The sequence below is a fragment of the Dasypus novemcinctus genome, chromosome Y (assembly GCF_030445035.2).
Source record: "Dasypus novemcinctus isolate mDasNov1 chromosome Y, mDasNov1.1.hap2, whole genome shotgun sequence".
In the NCBI taxonomy this organism is placed as follows: Eukaryota; Metazoa; Chordata; class Mammalia; order Cingulata; family Dasypodidae; genus Dasypus; species Dasypus novemcinctus.
In genome coordinates this window covers 19,540,496-19,564,512 of record NC_092216.1, presented here as the reverse complement: position 1 = coordinate 19,564,512, position 24,017 = coordinate 19,540,496, and the positions used below count along the sequence as shown (strand labels likewise).

General features: G+C 40.9%; 1 pseudogene; it reads left to right on the top strand.

Annotated features, from left to right (window-relative positions):
• The first annotated feature begins 11,334 nt into the window (after positions 1-11,334).
• LOC139438273 (calcineurin subunit B type 1-like) overlaps positions 11,335-24,017 on the top strand; it is a 53,477-nt pseudogene continuing 40,794 nt past the window's right edge.

The following is a 24,017-nucleotide window of genomic DNA, read 5'->3' as shown; positions in this document are numbered from 1 at the left end:
CATACATTTGTTCCAAGTATCCTCTCATGATATCTCTTATTTCTGCAGGGTCAGTGGTACTGTCCCTCTCCCTTTCTGATTTTATTTATTTGTGTTTTCTCTCTTTTATCATTGTCATTCTAGCTAGTTTGTCAATTTCATTGACCTTCTCAAAGTACCAACTTTTTAAAAAATTCTATTATTATTTTTGTTATTCTTTGTTGTTCTCAGTTTCATTTATTTCTGGAGTGAGCCAGGGGTTTTATCTTGGGTTAATATCATGCAGTAGGGGAGTTGAGCCCTTTCTGGCCCCAGGTGGGGCTTGATAACTCACATTAGTTGTCTCACCTTCTTCATCTCTTAATCCTCCTGGGAGCTGTGTAGCACTTTCCTAGTCTACAGGTCTGTCCAACAGCTTTTGGCTCTTTGCTGTTTTTGTGAGAGCACTGAACTCTACCTATTAGTCCAATGCCACCCTCCTATAGTCCTCTCCATTTTTTTATTAAGCAATTTTATTGACATATATTCACATACCATACAGTCCATCTAAAGTTTATATACAGTGACTGTTGGTATAAAAACAGAACTGTGCTTTCATCACTGTAGTTTTAGAATACTTTCATTACCACAAAAAGAAAAAACTCCTACCCCAGCAGTCATCTATCAATCCTCTATCTTTCCCCTCTTGTACATAACTGGTAATCTAATTCCAAACTATAAACTTATTTATATCTACATTTAGAAAAAGGAAGCACAAAGAATGTAGTATGCTATTTCTGGTTCTTTAACTTAACATAGTCCTTTTTTCCCCTAATGTTTTGATGGGAAGATATAAATACATTACTATTCACTGTAGTCCACAGTTTGCTTCCTGTGTCTTTTTGCCCAAATACCACCCTATTCCATCTTATAATACATGACTCTAAATTTTCCCTTTCAACCATAATCACACCCACATATTAATGCTAAGACTTACATTCACTATAATTTGCTATCATTACCTCTATCCTTTCCAAATATTTGCAATAAACCTTATATAAAATCTCCTCAAATTAAGCCTCAGTTCCCATTTTCTATATTCATTGTATGTTCTACTGTCCTATATTCTAGACATTAACTCCATAACTTTTTTTCATTTAGTGAGATCATACAGTATTTGCCCTTTTATGATTGTCTTATTTCATTGAATATAACGGTCCCAAGTTTTGTCCACATTTATATATACATCAAGATTTCATTTTTCCCTACAGTTGAATAATAGCTCATTGTACATACATAGCATACTTTTTTTAGCCATTCATTGATAGACTTTTGTGTTGTTTACATATTTTGACAATTGTGAATAATGCCACTATGCACAAAGGTGTGCAAATGTCTGTTCATGTCCCTGCTTTCAGGGTTTTTTTGAGTATATACCTTGTAGTGGGATTGCCAGATCATATGGCAGATTTATATTTAGATCCCTGAGAAACTATAAAAAAAGCTTTCTATAACAGCTGTACCATTTTACATTCCCAATAACAGTGAATAATTATTCCCTTCTCTCCACATTCTATGCAACACGTGTAGTTTCCTGCTTCTTTATTAGAGGTCACAATAGTAGGTATGAAATGATAGCTCAATGGAATTTTGATCTACACTTTCCTAATAGTTAATGATATTAAAATCTTTTCATATACTTTTTAGTCATTTGTATTTCCTCTTTGGAAAAATGTCTATTAAGCCTTTGCTCATTTTTAATTGGTTTGTTTATTTTAATCTCATTTGCATACCTTGGATATTAAACCCTTTTGAGATATGTGTTTTCCAAAAATTTTCTCCCATTGAGTATGTTGCCTTTGTATTCTTGACCAAGTCATTTGAACGACAAAAGCATTTAATTCTAAAGAGGTCCCATTATGTATTTTTCCCTTTTCTTTCATTGCTTGTGCTTTTATGTTAAGAGCTTCATTTTTCTGGTTTTACATTTGGATCTTCCATCCATTTTTAGTTAACTTTTGAATAAGATGTGAAATAGATGTCCATTTTATTCTTATGGATACAGATATTCAATTATCCCCACACCTTTTCTTAAAGACACTTTTCTCTCTCAGCTAACTGGACTTGGTAACCTTGTCAAATATCAGTTGATCATAGAGGTAAGGGTCTAGTTATGAACTCTTACTTTAATGATATAATAATATATCTATCTTCATGCCAATATCATGCTGTTTTGACCACTGTATCATTGTAATGTGCTTTAAAGTTAGGACATGTGAGTCAAGATATATTTGGCTATTCAGGAGTCCTTCCTCTTTTTTTCCCAAATAAATCTGATAATTGACTTTTCCATTTCTGTAAAGTAGACTCTTGAATTTTATTGGGATAATGTTGAAGTTTTAAATCAATATGGGTAGAATTTACATCTTCACTATATATAGTCTTTAATCCATGAATACAGAATGCTCTTTTTTAACTCCTTTTTCTATCATTTTATTCTGACCTTATTCTTCTCATATTTTGTTCCATATTTTCTTTATACCTTCCCATTTTTTCTTGGTTTTTATTTTATCTCTATGATTTCTTGCCTTTTGTTCACCATTTACCTATTTTAAATAATAAAGATAATAAAGATTGTTCTTTTCACTTTTCTTTCTCTAAAGTTATCTGGATTAAGTTAGGAAAATTGGGCTAGGGACTCACTCATGGGGAGCAGATTTTCCACCTGGTGTAAGGATACCCAGAGAACCAAGAATAGTTTTTGTCCACGCAATTTCTAGACCAGTTAGCAGATGGCATTAGTCAGTACACCTTTCAATGAAGGTTTTTCAGTTTGTGCTCTCCTTTGTTGGTGTGTTGAATGTCCAGAGTGGAAATTCAAGGCAGGCTCTGTTGGCCAAATTCACTGAAGAAAAGCACCTTAACCTCCCCTTCCTTTTTCCTTGAAACAGCTGGCAGAGAGGAGGATGTTTGTTGCCCTCCCAAATATGTCTTACTAATAAATGATATTACTGGGAAAAAGTTTGGGAGGGGGAGGTGGTGAGGTACATGGGAATTCCTCCATATTTTTGATGTACAATTTATGTAAATTAAAGTTTCTTTAAAAATAAAAATATAAATAAATAAGCAAATAAAAAAAAACTTCCATACAAGAAGAAACATCAAACATTCCTGTAAAATGACCAGATATATTCTTTTAAAAATAATAGGGAGTTTATGGAAAAATATTCCAAGGTACACAATAGACCACAGTTAGGTATAATAGTTTGATGATGTTCTTTCATAATCTGCAACAAATATCCCACAACAATGTGAGGTTTTGGTGAAGGGGTGAAACATGGGAATCCCACATACAAAAAAAAAAAGATTGTTTCATAAATTCAATAATTCTCTAGTAAAAAAAAATGAAAAGAAAATAGTATCCTAGCCTTCTATTGAAATAAAATCCCATTTTATTCAACTATTTTTAAAATAAGGAAGAGAAAACAGAGAAGGTGAAGAGATAGGTTTATTGTTCAAATGAGAGAATTGCAGAAATTATATTGACATTTTTCATCACACACATCTTTGTTAGCCTGCATAATCTGGCACTCTTTAATGGCAGATCAATTATACTTAGGATTGTGTTGTTATAATGAAAATGGCTGATGAGTTGATCTTGAAAGAGAGGTGGTAGATGTTTCAGCTGTTACAGGCTTTGGAAATCATGTATTTCCTGCTTGTAGGAAGTTTGAAAATGTATGTTCAATGACTGATAAATCAGAATATGCATTGCAAAAATAGAAGTCTTCATCATCAGTCCAAAATAGCTATTTTGTGTAGGAGATATGATGTATAGAGAAGAAGAAGTTATAGTTGTAATGAAATGTACAATATTGTCATATGCTTGAGTGTAGCTGCCATCTGAATGCTCATGAAAAGTGGCCAAGTGGTTTAAAATACCATGTTTATCTGGTATGGTTCATTCTGACCATTTAACTGAAGTTGATGATAGAAGGGAAAACTCATTTCTTATTGGGACATTTGTATTAGCCATAACATATATCATTGATGTGGAGACAGTGGCCACTGAGTGTTCTGAGTGGAAGAAAAAAGGGGTAAATAATATGGGTGCATTTTGGGAACTTGGGTGTTGTCCTGAATGACATTGCAATGACAGATACAGGCCATTATATATCTTGCCACAAATTACAAAATAGTGCAGGACTGAATGCAAACTACAATGTAAACTATAATCCATGCTTAGTGGTAATGTTATAAAATGTGTCCATTAATTGAAACTAATGTACCACAGTAATGAAGGAAGTTGTTAACGTAGGAAAATATGGGAGAGATAGGGAGCAGGATATATGGGAATCCCCTATTTTTTTTTTTTTATGTAACATTTATAGAACATAAGTGTCCTTAAAAAAATAAAAAGTATATTGAAGAATTTTTTAAATTATTTAGTTCTTTTGTTGGGTCATGGCAAATGGGATTCCCTGTTGAAGTGTCCCTGCTAATCAAAGTGACAAATCCCATGATATCAGCAGAAAATGATACTATGGGGCTCTAGTCCACATTCTAAATATCCATAAAGTGTGAGTCATTTATTATAACTATAGTTTCCTTATACAAGAGCTCCATTTGCCCTTTTCTTAAAGCCTTCACCAAGAAGGGCTATTAACCATCAATTATACCAAATTCAATGCATGACACTTGCCCATCTAAACTCCTACTTATAATACCATCTAAATCAGTTGTTCTTAACCAGGAATCCCTGATCTGAGGAAATATTTCAAGGGGTCTGTGAGCTTTAGTTGGAAATTTTAAAAGATGTTCCTGTAGAAATGTGTTGGTGCAGGTGTGATATATTTATTAAATAATAGAATAGCGTGGACTTAGTAAGGAGTCTGTGGTTTTCACCTGACTGGCAAAGGGGTCCATGGGACAAAAAAAAATAAGGTCCCCTTGCCTAAATGATAAATCATACACAGGACTATGAGTAATTGCTTTGCTATGACTGATGTGGCCAACATGTTTTACTCAGGGCCAATATCTAAAGATTAAAATATAACTGCTCTTGTCAGGACTAAGGAAATGGTCTTTTAAAAGCCACCAATCCTGGTGCTACATAGCTGACATTCAGTTAATGGGTAACACCAAAGAGGGCTTCAGAGAGGATCTAGCCATTCTCATGCATCATTTATAGAAACATGCTGGGAAATAATGTCCCATAAAATAAGACAGCCGTAAGATTCTAATTCATGTGTATTATCTGGTCTTTCAAGGGCAGACAGATTCCCATCATCATCAAACACAAAGTGACTTCAGACTCCAAGACATGCACAACACACTTTAGGAATATTCTTGATTTAGAGGTAACACATCTCATATCTCTAACTTTCATTATAACCTGCATACAAAACCACACATTTCTATTATTTCCCACTGGAGAAAGACCCAGCAATGCACTTTAAAAACTGGCATAATAAGTCATTTCTCAAGCAATGCCTCTTGCCCACGAGTGATGGATTATACATTAGAGGCATTGGCTACCTCTAAATATGCCTCTTGGAGTCCTTGGAATAAGTATGGAAAATCCTAGCTGCTTATTTTTCATTTTTAAAGAAGTGCTTGCATGCCATAATGAATTAACCCATGCACACAGATTCCCATAATGCCATGAGTGAAAGAATTCCCAGCAGGAGCTCAGCATGCCCGCTGAAGCTGTAAAAATGGAAACCCACACAATGAAGAAAAGCATATTGAATTCCATTCTGGGAAGTCCTGCTACTTTCTCCAATAGTGCAGAAAAGATCTCCCAAGTACATGGGCAGTCCATAGAGAAGGAGGTCAGACTACTATACTAGGTCTATGATATTGATGTTTACTTATGAAACTTTTCTTGAGATATTTGAGCTTAGTATTATATATTGCCTAAGACTTACCTTCTTAAAGACCCCTTGTTGCACAAATGTGGCCTCTGTCTCAGCCAAACTCAGCACATAAACTCACTCCCATCTGCCATGCATGGACCATGTTGTAGGGTGGCACCATGTGGGAGCGCGGCGACAGCAAGGGTCGGCTCATCTCCAGGCGCTGGTGCGAGTCGGGCCCGGGTGGCGGGAACGGGCATTAAGGCCCTCCCCTTGGGGTTCGGGCGTACTGCCCACCCCTCTGCCCAGCTGCACCCACTTCCCCCTCGGTGGCCTAACCCTGCCTCTCCCCCGAGGGCCACCGCCGCACCATGATAGCCCCGCCTCGCTGCCGCCGAGAACCCTGGCTACCCCATCTTCTGCCCGCAACCAGTGATGCACCCCTGCACGAAACTATCAGCCATCTGCTGCCCCCCGGCCACGCCCCCTGCCCCTCCCCCATCTTCGCCCTATAATAACCGCTGTACTTCCTGAATAAATCAGACTTGCGCACAGATCCTGGTCTCCTCGGTAGTCTTCTTCCTATCGCGCATCCTCCGCCCCTTGCCGGCCCTGGAGCACCTTCTCGGAAGGCCCCTCTGTGTGTTGCAGCCCTCTGCCCGAGCCCACACCACCCCTGCAGCGGCCCTCCAGGCGAGCCCACACTGCGACATTTGGCGTCCAACGTGGGGGCAACAACTTCCCGGCCGGACCCCCACCCACCTCGCCCGCAAGGTAAGGACCCCCGTCTTCGCTAGGCCCTGCCGTTGGCGCCATGGGCAGCCATCTTTCCTCCCGCCAGGCACCTCAGGTTAGGGCCCTTGCCGGCCTTTTAGACACCAATCATATGAATGTCTCAGTAAAGCAGCTCCAAACGTACTGGAAACTTTTGCTGCCTTTCAACCCCTGGCTCTCCACTTGCCAGCTGTGGGACCCGGACACGTACACTAACCTCATTGACCGTGTCACGGTGGCTATGGAGTATGAGAACAAGCGTTTTCCCCCCAGCCTTCTCCCCACGCTCATCGCCATTCGTTCGTGCCTCCAGGGCACCCCCGTCAATCGGGACGCTTTCCACTGCACCTGCGGTAAGAGCAAGGGAGAGGGGTCCCAGTCAGACAGTGATTCCAACACCGAGTCCTTGTCCAGCTGCCTCAACAATGCCCTGGACTCTTGCCCGCCCAAACCGGACATGCCTACCTTGCCCCAAGATGGCGAACTTCTGCCTTCTTCTTGGGAGGATAAAGGGAAGTCCCTCCCCCTATACCCGCCCCCTCCGGCCACGGTGCCATCTTGGCCCCGCCAGAAATGGAGCAGCCGCCATCTTACAAGCCGCCTACACCCTGGGGCAGTCCGCCATCTTGTGAGGTGCCGCCATCTTGGGATGAGCCACTTTCTCGCCCCACCCCCTGGGCACCCCCCACCGTGGATCCCTCATCTGCCAGAGAGCCCATGGGTACTTGGCCCCCGCGGGCAGAGGCCCCCGCGCATCAGACGCCACTCTTATACCTGCTGAATGCCACCCCCTCGCGGCACCATCCGCAGGATTGGTACCCCTTTACAGCCGACAAAATAAAAAACCTCCTCAAGGCTGTTAAAGAGGACGGCCTCGGTAGCCCGTACGCCCAACATTTGCTTGAGGAGCTTAGCACTCAGCTCACGGTTTCGTTTGACTGGGTTTCCCTCACTCGGGCCATTCTAACCCCTGGCCAATTCATCAACTGGTGTGCTCACTTTACATCAGAGGCAGAAAAGCAAGTGGCACACAACACCCGTGTCGGGGCTCGCCATCCCCTGGACGCTTACACAGGCACGGGCCAATTCGCCAATCCAGCCCAATATCACAACGCCTCCCCCCAAGTTCTGGCTCCAACTTCACAAGCCGACTTTACGCGCTTTCCGCAGCTGCTCCGCCACCAGACCTGAGCCACTTGCCAAGCTAGTCCAACGAAAAGACGAAGACTTCGCCAACTTCTTATCCCGGGTTCAGGAGGCCTGCAAGGGCAAGGTCCCTGGCGAGTGTGCGCAACAAGCCCTTGCCTGGGAACTCATTCTGGAAGGGGCCACCAATGCCTGCCGAAAGCCATCCTACCAATGAAGGAAAGGGGAGTATACGACTGGATACTGGCCTGCTCCCACATAGACCTGCAGGCCACCGTGCTGGCTCAGGCCATAGCCACGGCCATGTCCCTCTCCTCCGACTGCTTCAAATGTGGAGAAACCGGACATTTTGCCCGTGAATGCCCTCATGCCACCCGACCATGACCATCCACGAACACGCCTCGAGACACCGGAGGAGCCAGACCATGCACGCCTCCCACCCCATGTCCCCGCTGCGGCAAAGGATACCATTGGGCCTGTGACTGCCGCACTGCCAACAGCCAATGGCAGCCTTTAAACGTGAGAGGGGGCAGGCCTCAGCCCCGCCAGCAAGAGGCCGCTCATCCACGCCACCACCCCCTGCCGTAATGTGGACCGTTCCACTGGGACCCAAGAAACCAATAATGGAGTTAGAGGTTGAAGGCCAATGGTTCAAGGGAATCCTTGACACCGGGGCAGAAATATCCTGCTTCCCAGAAACAGCCGCACACAACTGGGGTGTGCTCACCGGCTCCCGCGTCATTGGAGCCACCAGAACAGCTCCCTCATTCCAAACCAGCCGAGATCTTATTTGGAAGGACAAGGAAGGCCACCAAGGTACCTTCCGCTCCCTTGTCCTGCCCGGCATCGACAATATCCTCTGGGGCCGGGATGTCCTCTCAAACTGCAGAGCCATTCTATCCACGGCTCCCCCCCAATGATATACACCACTGCTCGCATTACACCTCCAGCACCCACTCCTCTTGAATGGGATACCGAGGAGCCCATTTGGGTGGAGCAGTGGCCCATCTCATCCCAGAAACTCTTAGTTCTCCGAGCTCTTGTCTATGACCAGCTCAACGCAGGACACATTGAGCCATCCACCAGTCCGTACAACTCACCCGTCTTCATCATTCAGAAGAAGTCAGGCATGTACCAGCTCCTCCACGACCTGCGTGAGATCAACAAGCACATCCGCCCAATGGGCTCCCGACAAACGGGGTGCCCCCACCCCACGGCTATACCTAGACACTGGTGTGCCGCCACCATCGACATCAAGGACTGTTTCTTCTCCATTCCACTGCACCCAAAAGACCGTCCAAAATTCACCTTCACACTTCCGTGCACCAATCACCAAGAAGTAGGTGATCATTACCAATGGCAAGTCCTCCTGCAAGAAATGCGAAACAGCCCGGCCATCTGCCAGCTTTATGTCAATAAGGCAATTCAGCCATTAAAGAACTTTGCATACATTGTTCATTACATGGACGACCTTCTCGTGGCGCATGAAACCCCCGGAGGCCTCCAAGCCATCGTCACGGCATTACTGCGCCATCTCAATGACCTTGGCCTACAAGTCCAACAAGATAAGGTACACATGGAGCTCCCCTTCACCTTTCTAGGCTTCAACATCCACAACACCTTCACGCCTGCAGCCCCCCAACTGGCCATTCCGCAGAAGGTATCTCTGACAGAGCTACAGCAAATCTGTGGGCACATCAATTGGCTCCGTTCGGCTCTCCCGATCACCACCGCTCAACTACAACCCCTCTTCGCCCTCCTGCAAACCGACCAAGACCCTCCGCAGGCTGTAACAAAGAAAATTGCTATTACCTTGGCTGCGCAGGAGGCCATCCAAGCTGTCAATGATGCCCTGCGAGAATGCCAACTGCAGCGTCACGACCCCAAACGAGCCATCTTGGCGCTGATCTTGCCTACCACGGGTACGCCCACTGGGCTCCTCTGGCAGAAGAGGCCCCTTCTCTGGCTCCATACCGCCAAAAGCAAGCTCAGAAAAATCGGCCCGCAAGTTACCCTCTGGATCTCCTTGGCCATTGACCTCGTCCGGTAATGCACCCACACATATGGTACTCCCCCTGACACCATTGTGTGGCCGCTTGATGCCAAGAAAACCACCACGCTGCTTCTGTCCAGTCCAGACATGCAAGTCCTTGCGGAACTCTTCCATGGCGAATTTGACAACCACTACCCCAGCCATCGACTACTTCAGGGCATCTCCCAGTTATCCTTCATCCCTACGCCTCACCACCCCTTCCTGTCTCGCCGCCCCTGCCCACATGCCACCACCGCCTTCACTGACGCCTCCAAGCACAAGTTCGCAGCTGTCATCTACTCGCCTGGTACATCAGAGCCTCAAATACTCATCCACATCAACGTGAAATCTGTCCAGGTAGGAGAGCTCCAAGCCATCGTCCTAGCTCTCTGCGCCTGTCCCGACAGAAGCCTCAACATCTTCACCAACAGCCTGTACACCTTGCAAGTCTGCCAAGTCTTGGCTTTCGTCATGTTTTTTCCTGCCAAAAGGCCTATCGACCAAGCACTCCTAACTCTCCAGAGTCTCTTGGAAAACCGCATGGCGCCCTGGTACATCGCCCATGTGAGGAGCCATTCTGGCCTTCCTGGACCTATCGCCGTCGGCAATAACCTCACCGATCAAGCCGTCCAAGCCCTCCCAGCCTCAGTAGTGTGCTTGGGAGGCCAACCGCCTGCCCCTCCACCTGGCGACCTCCTCAACCAAGCCAAGCTACTCCACTCTCGATTTCACTTCCCTGCCAGGAGCCTTCACAAGTTGTTCCCGGAACTTTCCATCCAGGCCTGCAAGCACATGGTCAGATGCTGCCAAACCTGTGCACCCCTTCTGCCCCTTGGGCCGCTACAGCCGCAAGGAGTTAATCTGCGCGGGTTACGCCCCAATGCCCGATGGCAAATGGACGTCACCCACATGCCCCAGTTCGGCAGGCTCAAGTATCTCCATGTGGCCATTGACACCTTCTCCCACCTGTGCTATGCCATTCCCCTCCCAGGAGAAACAGCCAAGCACTGCATTCAGGCCCTCAGACAAGCCATCCTCTTCATGGGAGTCCCATGGGACCTGAAAACCGACAATGGACCAGCATATCACAGTGCTTCCTTTGCCACGTTCCTGACGCTATACAACATCACTCATCACTTTGGAATTCCGTTCAACCCCCAAGGTCAAGGCATGGTTGAACACACTCATCTCTTCCTTAAGCATCTTATTCAAAAGGAAAGGAGCAACCATCCCCGCCACACACCTGGAGAAATTGTCACCTCTGCCTTAATCCACCACAACCTCCTCTGCTTTGATGAGGATGGCCTTTCCCCAGTACATGCTCTTTGGGGCCCATCCTACCAGCCCACACAGGCCCCCCTTGTTCAGTGGAAAGACCCAAGACTAACATCTGGTCAGGGCCTGCCCCCCTCCTTGCCCAGGGAAGGGGTTTTGCTTGTGTCTTTCCAGATGACGCTGCCCAGCCTATCTGGATCCCAGGACGCCTCATCCGGCCCGCCACCGCTGAACCGCCTGACTTGGAGAGAGAAACATCACCAGTGACACCTCACCCCTCGGATTGCCATGATGACCCTGAATGCCAAGCCCAACCCTCTCCGCCAACAAGTTCTGCGGCTACTCCACCTAGCCCAAGCTGAAAGGGCCCGGCAGCCGCCGCCACCCACCTTCACCCCCCCAAGACAGGCTTCTCGAACACGCTGCCTGGTGAGGCCCCCCCCAACAAAATGAGCGCTGGCCCTTCCTCTTCCACCTTCTTTGGCACTTAATAAAAGAAAAGGGGGAAATGTAACGGTGGCACCGTGTGGGAACACGGCGACAGCAAGGGTCGGCTCATCTCCAGGCGCCGGTGCGAGTCGGACCCAGGTGGCGGGAACGGGAGTTAAGGCCCTCCCCTTGGGGTTTGGGCGTACTGCCCGCCCCTCTGCCCAGCTGCACCCGCTTCCCCCTCGGTGGCCTAACCCCGCCTCTCCCCTAGGGCCACCGCCGCGCCATGACAGCCCCGCCTCGCTGCCGTCGAGAACCCTGGCTACCCCGTCTTCTGCCTGCAACCAGTGATGCACCCCAGCATGAACCTATCAGCCGTCTGCCGCCCCCAGCCATGTCCCCTGCCCCTCCCCCATCTTCACCCTATATTAACCGCTATACTTCCTGAATAAATCAGACTTGCGCACAGATCCTGGTCTCCTCAGTAGTCTTCTTCCTACCGCGCGTCCTCCGCACCTTGCCGGCCTCGGAGTGCCTTCTTGGAAGGCCCCTCCGTGTGTTGCAGCCCTCCGCCTGAGCCCACACCACCCCTGCAGCAGCCCTCCGGGCAAGCCCACACTGCGACACCATGTCTCTCAGGGATGATCCTCCATGGCACTAAGGGATTATTATTAAAAACCAACTGTCAATGCATCTGGAAAAAGACCTGTACCAAAAGGTGTAAATATTAAATAAAAATGAGTTTTTATGGCTAGAGATTTCAAAGTAACTTGGGAAGACCTTTCAGAGGTCATGCTTATGCATTTCTAAGCAAGATCTCATTAACTATCATGGTAAACTATATGTCAAACAGCTGTGCTCCTAAGGGCTATAGAGACATCTAGACACTATAGGCAGGGCAGATAATCTCAAGAATTCGGTACCCTGTCAGTGGGCCTTACTTTGGAGTATATGCTTACCAATGAACCAGACTTAGCCTCATTTATAATTTCCCTACCCATGGCTCTTTTGCCCTTCTTATTGGAACGTATACTTGTTAAAAATATGTCCCAGAGAATTAAATCTTTGGTCTGCTCACACTTTGGTTGAGCCCTGAATCTCAACAGAGTTGCAATGACTAATCATCATTTCATTGAGCTCACCCAGGACATCTAACAAGGTGATGATGATGGACAATGCCCATCCCAAGGAACAGAGAGAGTCTTCAAATGCAAGAAAGTTCCAACCATCTACCTCCCAGTGTCTGTGCCTCTTCTCAATCAGAAATAGAAGGAGCATCACCATCCCCAAATCCTTAAGATTGAAGAATGAGCAAACATAAGGGGAAATTTAATTATAGACTTAAGCAGACTTATTATTCTATCAATGGAAGAACTTGTATCAATGATACAAAGGCAGTGGTCTCTAGAGTTTCTATCAGGAGGAAGAAGGAAAAATAGGGTCTCATGGGGCACTCTTAGGACATTGGAATTGTCCTGCATGACATTGCAATGATGAGTAAAGGACACTATACATTTTTTCAAAACCTGTAAAATTGTGTGGTGCAAAATGTAACCTGTAATATAAACTATAGACCATGGTTAGTAGCAATGTTTCAATATGTGTTCCTCAATTGTAACAAAAGTACCACAGTAATACAAGATGATGTGAATGGGTGTAAATGGGGAGGTGGAGGTGAGAGAATTGGAATATCCTATATTTTTGACATAGCATTTATGTAATCTAAAGCTTCTTAAATTTTTTAAATTAAAAATGAAACAGCATTTATAGGAGAAAGCTAAAACTGACAAAGTATGCCTTCCCAAATTACAGGAGATGTGGTTTTCCAAATGCTCATCTCCTTACCCACAGATACTATTATGGTGATGATGATGCCCCCATTACCTCCTGTTGCAGTAGGAAATCCCTAGGGACTAACTGTCTGACATGGAAAGGGCTTCAGTGTATGTCATTGATGGCAATGCTATAATATGCAGTACAACTCATTGAGTGGTCATGGCATATCACCTGGTCTTAGACTAATTCTTGGCCCAAAAGCATGTGCCTATGCTATAAGAAGAACCTGCTGTTACATGGGTATCAATAATTCCAGGGTAACTCAAAATATTGAAAAAGATGGCTGAAGAGGTAAAGATATTTCACATTATAACCAAAGTTTTTCAACAAATATTGCAACTGTTAAAAACCTCCAATATTTCCTCCTAGCTATCTCCTAAAGGGTGAGGGAGTGGCTTTAAAGGCTTCTAGCTTTTGAATTTACTATTTCTTGACATTTTTATAATGACTAATATTCTTGAGTGCTTTTTTCTGCCTTAAAAGTAGTATGTCCAAGGCAATAAATACATCAACTGCTGAAACTTTCACTATCCTCCAAAAGAATGATGCTAAGGCATCAAAGGATGAATTGTAACAAAATTTTTCTATATGCTGTCTCATCATCTACTCAGCTAAGCCACTTAATGAACAGCTTTCTAACCCTAGGGCACATGGTTCCCCACAGCCCAAACTCACATCTGTGGCTGCCACTCATAGCACCCACACACCTCTCAGATGATAAGCTAACCATTCCCACAACCCACAGGTTTGCTAGTCACTTTCCCTTTATGCTTATTTGTTTTAAACTAATCTATCCTTAACTCACATGTGAAATACACTAACATGCTCCCATGGATCACAAATTTCATTTCTTTCAGTCATTTGGAAGGTATATATGCTGTTTTATTTTAAAAATTATGTGGGAATGGATGTGGGCTCAAGCACTTGAGCACTTGAGCACTTGCCTCTTCCATGGAGGTCCTGGCTTTGGTTCTTTTTGCCTCCAAAAGAAGCCAAACAAGAGCAGACAATTGAGCAAACAGATGAGGGAGCCATTTCAGGATGGAAGAAGAGGGCAGTAACTCACATTGAATTACAAATAGGATTGTGGAAAAATGAACTTTACAAAAATAATTTTTAAAAAATACTATAAGAAGTTTCATGAATTTTTTCAAAGACATTTTGTGCCTATATTTCTCCAAATAGCAAAGTAAAAAAAAAAAAAAAATGAACCAGTGTCTTTTGCCTTCTCCTTTTCTGAAATGAGAAATACAATTTACTCCCACACTCCATTTTTCACTTCTTACTTTTTGAAAATGTACTTTGGAATATTATACCTAAATTCTTATTATTAATAAAATCTTACAGTATGATTTTAAACTGATAAAAGGAATTAAAAACAGATTCAAAACCTAGAGTATAAATTACTAGGAGATAAAATGAGACCTGAGGAGGGATACTGATGATTAATATATGTAAAATTTTTAACTAATTTCACTCTAAAAGTGTGCAAATGGATAGAGTTGATGTTAAGGTATTATAGTGAGTATAATTAATAGAGCTGGCTTATAAAAGGGATTGTGGCTAAAAGTACTAGTTTAGGGATATAAATGTCAGCTGAATGAAAATCAGAGAATAGTCTAGAAAGTGAATAACACAGGGAATCGAAGGTGGATGAGTAGTTTGGTAAATAGTACACAAGAATGTTCTTCTCTGAACTAGAACAAATCTACATCACTAGGTGAAAAGAATATGGAGTTGCATGGTAAAATACAATTAATATAACTTATGGACTATAGTCAACAGCAATATTGTAATATTCAGGCATCAATGTCATAGAAGATACTATAAAAATGTTAAGGGTCAATAATAGGGAGGTATGGGATTGATTCTTTTTGACTAAGGAAAACATTAAAAATTTTGTCAAGGCATGACTGCACAATTCTGTGATGAAAGTGAGTGCTACTGGGTATACATTCTGGATAGATTATATGAGCATAGGACTATATAGCACAGTGATTCATGTGGTGGAAGATGGGCTGTTGTTAACAGTAAAAATATGAGAGTGTTCTCTCATGAAGTATAACAAATGTACAATACTCAATACATGCTATTAATAATAAAGCTATGAATAGAAAAATATACCAAGTGGGTATTTGGGGCCACAGATAGTTGTAATGTTTTGATGATGTTCTTTCATAATCTGTAACAAATGCAGTGGTAGAAGATGGACTGTTATTAAGAGTACAAATATAAGAGTGTCCTTTCATGAGCTATAACAAATGTGCAGTACTAACACATGGTGTTTTAATAAAGACTGTATGGAAAAAAATACCAAATGTACACTAAGGACCAATAGTTAGTAATAGACTGATGATGTTCTTTCATAAGCTATAACAAATGCTCTACAACAATGTAAAATGTTGGTGCAGGGGTGATATATGGGAATTCAGCACATTATGCATGATTGTTTCATAAGTTCACAAATTCTCTAATAAATATATGCATAAATATATTAAAAAATAAGGGAAGATTAAGACATTTCCTGATAAGCAAATTCTGATAGAGTTTGACAACATGAGATCTGATGCACAAGCAATGCTATTGGGACTTCCTCAGTACCTGAAATGAAAGACCACTAGAACACCAAACAGTGGTTAAAAGGAGCATAAAAGCATACAGATCTCAAAAAAAAAAAAAGTAATTGCAAGAGCAGTTATAAACACCAGTGCTATACTAAAGTATTTTTTACTTTTATGTTCATTTTTATTTCTTGTGAGATATGAAATGAAAATATAAAAAGTGATGATATATCTATGGATTTGGACACAATATATAAAGTAGCTTGTGTCAAAAACAACAAAAAGGTGGGAGTGGAAGAGTATAGGAGCTCAATGTATACTGTTATGTTAGTTTGCTATTAAATTACATGAGATTATTAAAGATTTAAGGTATCATAGCTAAACCACATGGAAATCATAGAGACAATATCTAATTAAAATATGCAGATGGAATGGGAAGGGACTCAAAATAGTTCAAAACAAGGCCAAACAAATACAAAAATAGGAATAATGGAATTATTGATGGATAAACAAGGCATGACACAAAACCAAATAAAAATTTCAGAGTATAGTACTGCATTGCCAGTACTTACTTTAAATATCAGTGGAGAAAATTCTCCAACAAGAAGACAAAATGGAAAAATAAATATAAAACCACTACCCAACTATAGGCTGTTTACAAGCAACTCACCTTAAATTCATGCCATATGAAAGTTAATGCTGAAAAGATGGGTAAAAAGTCTTTCAAGCAAATAGAAACCAAGAAATTTGGGTTATCTGTAGAGTACTAATATGCATGCATCCCCAGTAGTGGGATTGCCAGATTATGCAAAAATTCTATACTTGGTTTCATGAGGAACTGCTGAAGTGCCTTTCCCCTTGGCTGTACCACTCAACATTCCCACCAGCAGTGGATGAGGGTGCCCATTTTTCCACATCATCTCTAATATTTATAGTTTACTGTTTCTTTTATCTCATCACATTCATAGTTTTGATATGCATTTCCCTGATATGTAGTGATGTAGCACATATTTTCATATGTATTTTAGTCATTTGTATTTCATCTTTATAAAAAAATGTTTGTTCAAACTCTTGCCCATTTTTAAATTGGCTTGCTTGTCTTTTTGAATTGTGTGATCTTTTTATTTTCTTCCATTGGGTAAGCTGTCTTTTACCTTCCTGATAAATTCCTTTAAAGTACAAAAGTAGTAATTTTTGAGAAGGTCCTTTTATCTGTTTTTTATTTCTCTGCTTTTGTTTGGGTGTAAGGTCTAAGAAACCACCTCTTGCCACAAGATCTTGAAGATTTTTCCTGATATTTTCCTCTAGGAGTTTTATGGTCTCTACACTAATATTTAGGTCTTTGAACCCATTTTTAGTTAAGTTTCAAAAATATGTTTTTATTAGAGAATTATGAACATGCAAACACTTCACATATAGAATATATAGAACAGTCTATATTGTACATTTGATATATTTTTCCCCATACCTGTCTAGATTAACATAGTACATCTATAGCATTGAAGCAAGGGCATTACATTTTCAGTGAACTTTTGAATATAGTGTGAAATATGATCCTCTTTCATTCCTTTGGATCTAGACCTCCAGTTCATTCAGCACAATTTGTTGAAAAGCCCCCTCTGTCTCAGTTGGCAGCCTTTTCAAAAATCAATTGATCATAGACATGAGGGCCTATTTCTTAAATCAAAATTCCACTCCATTGATCAATATGTCTATTTTTATGCCATTACCATGAAGTTTGAATACTGTAGATTTTGTAGTAGCTAATATAATTAGAATAAGGAAGTATGAATCCTCTAAAATTTTTTCTTCTTCAAGATGTTTTTGGCTATTTAAGGTCCCTTACCTTTCTAATAGACTTAAAGTCTATTTCATTTCTGTGAAGTATGTTTTGAATTTTCTCTGGGATTGCATTGAATCTGTAAAGCAATTTCTGTAGAATTGACACCTTAATGTTATTTAACCTTTCATGGCTAGGTTGCTCATGTGTTTCTAAGAAACTGCCCATTCCACTTAAGTCCATTTAATAATTTAGGTCATGTTCAGTACTTCCCATGTTGGTCTTATATCTCTATGCTCTATGCATTGATGTATTGAAGTTCTAACTCTCAGGGGTTTTATTGCTTCCTTCCATATTGTCAAAGTTTTCGTCATGTTTTTTGGGGAGCTCCGTGATTGGGTGTATATATATTTAAATTTTTAAAAAGATTTATTTATTTATTTCTCTTCCCTCCCATCCCCCCTCCCACCCTGGCTGTCTGTTCTCTGTGTTTATTTTGCTGCATCTTCTTCTTTGCCTGCTTCTGTTGTTGTCAGTGGCACAGGAATCTGTGTTTCTTTTGGTTGTGTCATCTTGTTGTGTCAGCTCTCCGTGTGTGCGGTGTCATTCCTGGGCAGGTTGCACTTTCTTTCATGCTGGGTGACTCTCCTTACGGGGCACATGCCTTGCCCATGGGGCTCCCCTATGCGGGGGACACCCCTGTGTGGCAGTGCAGTGTAGCACTGGATATGGGTCAGCTCCATATGGGTCAAGGAGGCCCGGGGTTTGAATGGCGGACCTCTCATGTGGTAGACGGATGCCTAACCACTGGACCAAGTCTGCTTCCTGATATTTAAATTTTTATACCTCTTTTTTAACAGTGTCTTTTGTCTCGTAACAGTTTTTTACTTGAAGACTATCTTATCTGATACTTTTATAAAGCCATCTCAACTCTATGTTGGTTATTATGTATATGGCAAATATTTTTTCATTCTTTACTTTTCAGGTAAGTCTCTTGTAAGCAACATAGTTGGATCATGCTTTTTCATCCATTCAACCAAGATGTCTTATTTACATTCATTACATACATTTTCTTTTACGTTCTTTTGTGCATAGTTGATCTTTTCTGATGTAATTGATTGAACTCTTTCTCATTTCAATTTCTTTATAAATTTGTAATACTTCCTATGTGTTTACTGTGGAGTTTGTATTAAAAAACCTAATCTAATTGAAATGATGCCATCTTAATTCAATAGTATACATAGCCTTTTCTCTTATACTACAACATTCACACATTTCCTCTGTGATTTTTGTACCTCCAAAACATAGAAATGTTATTTCTCATTGATAGCCAAATATTACACTTCACATTTATTATAGGAAGTAAAGTGTAACTTTGCATACAAAATCCACAACTACTGGGGTTACATTTACTGGGGTTTACATTTGCATGTGTACTTAGCTTTACTGGATATCTTAATTTTTTTATATTAGTCTACAATTTTCTACTTTCCTCTCTTTTATACCTAAAGTTAAACTTTTAGCATTTTTTTGTAGGGCAGGTTTCTTCATGCTAAACTTTCTTATTTTTAAAAATATAGAGAGACTTCTTGGAAAATGGTATCAAAGTAGGCAGAATCAAAATCCTTCATAAAAAAGAATGGAGAAAGGGAAAAAACTATCCAAGGGAGCTGTCTTGGATCTATATAGTATGTGAAAGTGCTATGCATCAACCAAGAATGAACTAGACAGATGAAGAGTTTAAAGGGCAACCATGAGCTCCTGGTCAAAGTTGCTGGAAATGACACATATACCCCACCCTTTAAGGCAAATAGTCTCGATAAAGCCCCTGAACCACTGCAACCAATAGAATAGGAAAGAGTGTGCCCAGGGTAGAAAAGGGAACTAGTGCAGGGTGGAGAGTGGTTTCTTTTTGGTGAGTTTGGCCAGAAGATCCCCCTTTGAATTACTGAGAGTCCCAGGCTAGCACTAACGTAGAAGCAGAGAGAAGGGATGGGAGAATCTGGTCCGACAGGTTATCACATCCAGCTAATCTTGGAGAGGCATAGATGGGGCAAAGATGGTATTCTAAACAGGCCGACTTGGCTGTTAGAAGGCTAATTTGCCTGAGGAAGAGGGGGTAGATAGAACAGATAAGATTTCTGAAAACTACTTAAGCTGTCTTGAAACCAGTATAGCTCAATAGAGGAACTCTTGCTTTACTTATATGAGGTCCCTGGCTCAATTCCTGAGTCTCCTTAGAGAACTGATTAAAAAAGTGATCCACCAGATTATTAGGTACCCATCTGGTACCTTATGACAAAGAACATAGAGACAGATTATGTTTTTGTTTTAGGGTTCTCAGATCTGTTATTTTTTATTTTTATTGTTCATTTTTTCTCTGTATTTTATTCCTTAAACCTGTTACATCACCTGTGGAGGTACGTTGAAAGGTAATTGATTGATGAGCACTGATGGCCTAAGAATCTCCATAGAGGCTGTAATAGTCAGCCAAAATGGTGCTGACACTAAATACCAGAAATTGGCTGGTTTTTATAAAGAATATTTATTTAGGGTAGGAACTTACAGATACTAGGCAGTAAAGCATAAGTTACTTCCCCCACCAAAGCCTATTTTCACGCATTGGAGTAAGATGGCTGCCAGCATCTGTGAGTGTTCAGGCTTCCTCCTTTCCAGGGTCTTGCTTCTCTCTAGGTACAATGTTCCTCTCTTCCCAGGGTTTGCTTCTTCCTGGGCTCAGGGTTCCTTTCATCCTGGGGCTTGCTTCTCTTTCCTTTGTGAGCACCAGTTTAAGACTTCAACACCAAACTCCAACATCAAAATCCCTCAACCCTGTCCTCTGTCATGCCTTTTATCTACCAAAGTGTGGGGACTCAATGCCCTAATGACATGGCCCAATCAAAGCCCTAATCATAACTTAATTTTGCCCACAGACCAGATTGCAAACGTAATCCAATATCTATTTCTGGAAATCATAATCATGTCAAACTGCTACCGAGGCTTAAGCGGGAAGACTGTTATAGTGATTGGTGGTGGTGATTCTTTGGTTCCTCCTTGTTGTCTTTCCTCTTTCTTTATTTGTTTTCTTTTATATTTACTTTTCTTTTTGGCCTAATTTGTTTCTTTTCTTTATTTTTGTATCTTTTTTTTTTTTCCATTGATTTTCTTAGAGTCCACCTCTTTTTGTTTGGTCTTTTAAAAGAAAATTCTCTATGTTTTTCTTTTCTCTTTTACTCTCTTCTCATCCTTCTGATCTTTTAAATCATTCTATTTATTTTAATCTATTTTGTTCTTAAGTTTCATTTTTTTTTCTTTTCCACATTTTTAATTTTATTCATTTTTTTAAAACTCATATTGCTTTCTTATTTTCCTAGCTCTTTTATGGATCCTTTTCTATTTTTAAAAATTAATATTATAATTACTCCTTTCTCTTCTTATCTCCTTCCTTTTCTCTGGTACTAATATTTTTTCAAGGAAACATTGACAACCATAAGGGCATAACATAGGAGGAACTTAAGGGTCAGAGAAACACCAACCAAAAAACCCCAACAAAATAAATCCATAGAGTAGAAAGAGAAGCTAACCAAACAAATAAGTACATCAAGATAAACAAATGCCTAGACACCAACAGAAAATTACAAGCCATATTGAGAAAAAGGAAGATTTACTTCATAAAAATTAAAAATAGAAAAATAGGAGAAGCAAAATGTGGAACAACTAATCAGGGAAGTCCAGATGAATATTATGAATCAACATAATGATATGAAGGAAGAGAAAAATGGCATTAAGAAGAAAATAGGAGAACATACTGAAGAAATTATAAACATACCTTAAAAAGATAATGGATTTGATGGTGATGAATGGCACAATGAGTTATATAAAAAATACACAGGATGCACATAACAGCAGATTTGAATAGACAGAGGAAAGAATCAAGATGTGTAAGAGAGTACAGGTATCATACAGATAGTAGAACAGATAGAAAGAACAATAGAAAAACCCAGCAGGGACTTTGGAATCTGAATGACAACATGAAACACACAAACATATGCATTATAGGCATCTCAGAGGGAGAAGGGAAAGGAAAGTGATCAAAAGGAGTATTGGAGGAAATAATAGCTGAAAGTTTCCCAAGTATTTTGAAAGACATGAGCATACATGCCCAGGAAGTTCAGTGACAACTTTCTAGGTCACAGAACAACTATCAACAAATTCAGGAAGATCAAAATTATACAAAGTAATTCCTCTAATCGTAATTGAATGAAACTGGAAATCAGTAAGGGCCAAAGAACCAGAATAGGTGCAAAGATATGGGAGCTAAAAAAATATACTTAGACAACCAGTAGGTCAAGGAGAAAATTGCTAAAGAAATGAGTTACTACCTTGAAATGAATGGAAATGACAACATACATATGAAAATTTATGGGATACAGCAAAAAGCAGTTAGACAAGGAAATTGATAGCTGTAAATGCCTATATTAAAAATGTAGAGGGAAGTGGAATTGGCCCAGTGGTTAGGGTGTCCGTCTATCACATGGGAGGTCTGCAGTTCAAACCCTGGGGGACCTCGACCCATGTGGAGCTGGGCCACGCACAGTGCTGATGCATGCAAAGAGTACCATGCCACCCAGGGGTGTCCCCCACATAGGGGAGCCCCACATGCAAGGAGTGCACCCTGTAAGGAGAGTCACACAGCATGAAAGGAAGTGCAGCCTGCCCGAGAATGGTGCCACATACACAGAGAACTGACACAATAAGATAAGGCAACAAAAAGAAACAGATTTCAGTGTTGCTGACAAAAACAGAAGCAGACAAAGAAGAAGATGCAGCAAATAGACACAGAGAACAGATAACTGGGGTGGGAGGGGAGGGAAAGGAAATTAATTAATTAATTAAAAAGTAGAAAGCTAAAATTAAAGACCAACGTGCACACCTGGAGAACTTAGAAAAAGAACAACAAACTAATCCTTAAGCAAGTAGATAAAAGGAAATAATAAAAATAAGAACTAAATGAAATTGAAAATAAGAAAGCACTAGAAAAGTTAGCAAAATCAAAAGCTGATTCTTTGAGAAGATTAACAAAATTGACAAAGCCTTAACTAGACTAACAAAGAAAAAAAGAGGAAAGATGCACATACAGCAAATAAGAAATGAGGAAGGGATATTACCACCAACTGCACAGAAATAAAGATTATCATCAGAGGATACTATGAAAAATTTTATGCAGAAAATATGTATAATTTAGAGGAAATGGACACACATGCAAACTTCAATGAGGAAAGAAAAAATTTATTATCTCAAAGGACCAATCACAAGTAATGAGATGAATTAGTCATCAAAATTTCCCAACTAAGAAGAACCAAGGACCAAATGGCTTTACAGGTGAATTCTACCAAACATTCCAGAAAGAACTAACACCAATCCTGGTTGAACTCTTCCAAAACAGAGAAATGGAGAGAAAATGGCCTAACTCATTCGATGATGCCAGTGTAACCCTAAAACCAAAGCCACATAAAGATACCACAAGAAAGGAAAACTATAGACCAATTTAGATGGTCTAGATGGTCTAAAATCCTCAACAAAATACTGGCTAATGATATTTAACAACACATCAAGTGAATTATAAACCATGACCAAGTGGGTTTCATCCCTGGTAGGAAAGTATGGTTCAACATAAGAAAATCAATCAATGTAATATATCACATTAAGAGATCAAAAGAAAAAATCAAGAAAAAATAAAACAATCATACCTATTGATTCAGAAAAAGCATTAAACAAAATACAGCACCATTTCCTAATAAAATCACTGTAAAAGATAAGACTAGAAGGAAATTTCTTCAACATGATAAAGGTTATAAATGAAAAACTCACAGCTAACATTATATTGAATGGTGAAATGCTAAAATGTTTCCCTCTAAGATCAAGAACAAGACACGGATGCCCACTATCACCATTCCTACTTAACATTGTGGTAGAGGTAGTTGCTTGAGCACTGAGACAAGAACCAAATATAACAGGTATCGAAACTTGAAAGGGGAAATCAAAATATCACTGTTTGCAGATGACATGATCCTATATAAAGAAAGGTCTGAGAAATCTATAACAAAGCTTCTAAAGCTGATAAATGAGTTTAGAAAAGTGACAGGTTACAGATCAATGTGGAAAAATGAATTGCATTTCTGTACACCAATAATGAACAATCTGAGGAGGAAATCAGGAAAAAAATGTCAGTTTACAATTGCAAATAAAGGAAGCAAATATAGGAATAAATGTATCTAAAGATGCAAAAGACTTGTATGTCGAAAACTAAAAAACGTTATTAAAGGAAATCAAAGAAAGCCTAAATTAATGGAAGAATATTCCCTGTT